Below are 4,968 nucleotides of genomic sequence, written 5' to 3'. Positions count from 1 at the left end.
AATTTTTTCCCATTTTTTTCTTTTTCCCTTCTAATTTGGTTTTTAAAATCTTCCTTGAGCTCTTACAGGAATGCTTTTTAGGCTGAAGACCAGTTCACATTCCCATTTGAGGTTTCAGTTGTGGGTATAGTGTTAATGCTGTCCTCTTCTGAATTAGTATTTTGATCTTCCTTATCTCCATAATAAGAATCAATATCCTTGGTTTTCTACATTGTTTCTTCATGGTGGTTGTCTTTTTCTGGCTTTTAAAGTGGGTCTCTGCTTCTGGAACCCAGGGGGCTCTGTCCCAAGCTTCTTGTTCTGGGAACTGGGGGCCTGGTTACTGGCTTTATGTGCTGTGGCCTCTAGTTTTGTCAGCTACAGGCTATATAATGTTGCTGCTCACCTGGTGCTGAGCTTACACTGGCTGGTGAGCCAAGGTCGAGGCCAAGTGATGTCTTTCTGGGTTACATTGAAGCTCCTGGTGTGAGGTGTGGGGCAGGGGTGGTCTGGTGGCCAGAAGTCTCCTCTTCCCCTTGGTTTGCACTATAGCATGTGTGCTCTCAGCTGTTGTCTACCCTGGTGTCTGCCACTTCCCCTGGCTGTGCGAAGGCAGTCTGAGATCCTGGTGTTGACGCTTGAAGTTTCCACTTCCCTGGTACTTAGGAACTCCTGCTGTTCTGCTGAGGTGGGGCCTGCTGGGACACCTCTCTTCTTGCAATAATCTCCTTCTGTCACCACAAGAGGGGGTTCTCCCCAGCTTCCTGAGCTAAAAGGCTACTGAAGCCCCACTTCTGGCTCCTCTATTCCAAGGTTGCTCCCAGGGGTGTATTATCTGGGTGTGGAAGAGAGGGATGATAGCTATTTTACCTAATCGTCATGGCTCCTGGAAATTCAAGAATGCAACTTTAAAAGCTTTAGCCTGTGGGCTGACAGCCTCAGGAGTAGCTGTTCTCCTGGCCACAGGTTCTGTACTGGTGTCTCCCATAGCTCCAACAGACTCCTGTCCTGGGCTGAGAGGCCTAGGGTTCACCACCATAGCCAGCACATCAGCCCTGGGCCTGGTCCTGCCCTTGCTCGGGTATGGTTCAGTTTTGTGTGCCCAGTACTGTCTGTGGTTTGTTCTTGACTGACAACTTGTACACATAGGGTTCCTGAGAAGAGTATGTCCCTCCATCTTAGAGAGCCAAAGGGTAAAGTCATAGATCTTGATCACTGAAAATCCTTTTCTTTCATGGAGTCCTTGAGAAATTCCTTTTTGTCATCACTGTCTGCTGTGCTCTGAGGTTCAGTGGCCTTATAGGGTCTTTATACTTGCATGACCTCAGCATGTTGAAATTTTCATCTGTTTCTCTCACTTCCTATTATATATGCTGCCCTCAGTCCCTATTGCTCCAGAAATACTGCCACTGATAATCAATCAGAACTCCAGATTTAATGTTTTTTTAGTCTTTGCATTTTATAAGATTAATAATTTGTCAGTCTAGGCAAAATGGTGAAGGGAGAAACATGATCTTCCCCTTATAAGAACCATACCCTTAATGGCCACTCAACTATCTGTAATGAGATGCCTCTCAGACTTCATACTGCTTTATTCATAGAGTGTGATGGATTCCCTTGAACTAATTCAAAAATATTTCCTGTATTGTATTGTCTACTTTCATCCAATGATCAAAGCTTTTATCTCCCTCTACAATGAATAAGCACACGTTCTTTTGTCATATCTTTTATTGATTGAGTGATACAGTTGAGAGGTTTCAGACTTTTGTGTTTCTGTTAATTAGAGTTGGGCTGGAAAATCCAGGCTTTATATATCCATTTATGACAGTTTGCTTAGTAGTTTCCCGGTTGATGTGCCTCTGTTTTGGTTTCAGTTATGTTACAATAAATGTGACACTATGAATATTTTATTGTGTAGGAGACTTTTTTCTACTTTTTTCCCCAATGCCACTTTGAATACATATTCTTTCGAATTTCACAATACTATCCATATTGACATAATGGATTGTGGTCAAACGGATAAACTAATATACTGAGTTTATGCAGAGAACTTCATCTCTGACTTATTTTCTGTTGAATGTTTCTTTTCCCCGAAGTTGCTGGGTTATTTTTTTTTCCTGCCACAAGTCTTTTTTTCTCTAGAGTATTTCGTTGCTGCTTTAGGCTTCTTTTCCCCAGGTTTCTTTACTACTAGTCTTTTTTCCCCCAAGTGTCTATTTTTTGCTGAAAGTTTCTTTTGCCTTGTAACAGTCTTCACACCTATAAGCTTCTGAACTACAGGCTTCTCCTACCTTCTCTTCTATTTCTTTCTTTTAAAATCTTTTTTAGTTGTTTTTTTTTATTTTCTCTGTATCTGAGCCTGGCATAGAGTTCTATTTTGGTGCATTGTCTTAGCATATGGGTACAATTTCACCATGAGCTCAAGGTCTTCTGTGGGTTTTCTTTCAGTGCTTGTACAAATCTTTTTACGTGGTACGTAGAGGGCCCTCTGGATCTCTGGGCTTTTCAAAATCCTAGAAAGGTGTCTTGGTCACTTTGTGAATTGGAAAATTGTAGTAGCAGACCTGTGCCATGTACAATACAGGCCATCCAACTTGCAGAATGCTTTTTCAGTCAAAATACAGACGTATCTCATGTGTTCACTAGGAGAAAGGCTCAAAGAGTTCAATTTACTTACATTAAGCAGAGAAATAGGAATGTTTTGAAACTCCTTATGACAATGTTGTCATCTTTGCAGATGAGACAGTCTCCATATGGTACATGTGACAACAGTTGCTCATTTTACCCTTACCAGCTCTCTTATGCTGAGAAGAATAAATCTTGTTCCTGTCCTTCCACAGTTGCGCCTTCTTAAGCAGCAAAACTTTTGGTCTTATATATCTCAACTTGATCTTCAAACATGAAAGGAAATTCTAGAATTTCTTAAATTAAATGATGTTTTGACATGACTGGTATCAGTAGCACAAAGGCTGACAATGCAGAACATAGGACATAGTGTTCTTTTTTTCACATTGTGTTCCATCTATGATGCCACTGGGGGCAAACATATGACTTCCCTGGTAAATCATTCCCAAAGCACCCTGGCCAGAGAGAGTATTTCCTCATGTAGAACATCAGAAATTCATGCAGCAGATCTACCAGTTCCTCAAGACTCAGAACTTACATGATGAAATGCTAATTCATTGACAACATAAGGTTGTCTGATGTTTTCCTGTAAGTTGATATGAACAAAATTCACAATTTTTGGATGATTTGGAGCCTTCAACACAGAAAGGAGGGTAACATTTTGGCAGATACACCCCCCTTTTCAGAATACACAGAGATCAAGAAATGTACCTTGGCAGGTACTAGAGAGGATGAGCCCTTCTCTCACAAGAGACCTTGGGAGTTGCTTTCACTTTTTACCCATATTTCAAAATTGCCTTACGAAAGAATAGGATCAATTCACTATCTACCACCAATGTGTTTATACATTTTTCTTTAGCTTTTCCAACTTTAATTATTCCCATCTGTCATTTTTTGCCAATTTGTAAAGTATGTGATGAATTCTTAAGTGTATCTTGATTCACATTTCTATTGTTAGTGGTTTGATCAATATTTAATATAGTTGCTAAAAGTTTGGGTATATATTTTCATCAGTACAAGTTCTTTGTTGGTAGGGACCATGACTTATTCAATTTTAATTTTTCTTGCACATATAGCACAATGTATACTACACACTAGCAGGTTAATGAATGCTGATTAAATCAAAGATACTATGGAAGTTTTTTATTTTAGTTGGAAAACGTGACTTGTTTAAACATAGGGTGATCCCATCAATGCTTTAGGCAATAGCTCTGAACTTGAACTTCAAAGGGTTAGATCCAAATTTTGGATATCCCATCTTTAGTACCATGAACAAGTCCCCCTCACTTCTCTGTGTCTTAGTTTCCTCATTTGTACAATGCTAATAATACCAATGATGACAATAATAATAATAAAATATATACTACGTAACTCAAGTGGTTATTGTAAGGCACTCTTTAAACATAAGCCTTTATGCAAATGTGAATTGTTACTAAGATGGAATGTTGAATGAATGTCAGACTCTATTTACTATTTCAGTTAGAATATGTGCTTCACATTTAGATATAGAACCTTTTCAATGGATTTCTGTGGGAATATGTTCTGTAGAAATAAAAATTAGGATGTTCAATTAGTACATGTGGAATTCCTTCAATCACTGAGAAGGGTGGCATTAATATGTCCCAATCTGCACATTTATTCCAAAAATTTTGCCAAATCCATAAACTCATTGATATTCCTTGTATGCTGTTTTAACACAATTTTACTATGTATGTAAAAAATGCATTAAAATACCAAACTAATTCAATTTGATAATAAACATTTAATAATCATCTATAATATTCAAGGTAATTGGTCCTTGATAGATTTGGGCAAAGAGAGAAACACTTATTTCCTGGGTAGCAAGACTGTGTTGCAAAAAGAACAATAAGAATTACTCATGGCAGCTTCTTAAAGCTAGAAGAGTTTTGCCCACACATCTCAGTACCTTCCCAACAGCTCTCCTTGTAGTGTTCTCTCAGTGAGTGTTGTCATCTTTAATATACCCCCAAGCAAAATTTAAAAACGATGATAAATCTTCTACATGAAAGCACCAGATGAATTCCAAATTTTGGATTTATTGCACTATTTTTCCTTAATATTACTATGGTCTATTGGAATATGCATGAGTGCTTATGTGTATATCCATATATATGTATGCATTTATCTATGTATATATGTATACATGTATGTATGTACTCCTGAGCAGAAAGAAGAGGGAAAAAGTAAAAGTAAAAAGGAAGAACTCTTAAATAGGTCACACTAAGCATCTTTTGCTATAAATATTTCCCCTCTTGTTCATAAGATTTGTGAGAATCTCAATCTCAAAAATAATAAAGCAAGATTCGTAATATTTAAGATAACAAATCAAATTGAACATTGAAA

General features: G+C 38.0%; 1 pseudogene; it reads right to left on the bottom strand.

Moving 5' to 3' along the window:
• Positions 1 to 2,317: 2,317 nt before the first annotated feature.
• Positions 2,318 to 2,880, bottom strand: LOC118854682 (annotated as a pseudogene).
• Between the last annotated feature and the right edge of the window lie 2,088 nt (positions 2,881 to 4,968).

This window comes from Trichosurus vulpecula, chromosome 6, assembly GCF_011100635.1.
Source record: "Trichosurus vulpecula isolate mTriVul1 chromosome 6, mTriVul1.pri, whole genome shotgun sequence".
NCBI lineage: Eukaryota > Metazoa > Chordata > Mammalia > Diprotodontia > Phalangeridae > Trichosurus > Trichosurus vulpecula.
This window is presented reverse-complemented; position numbering and strand designations above follow the sequence as displayed.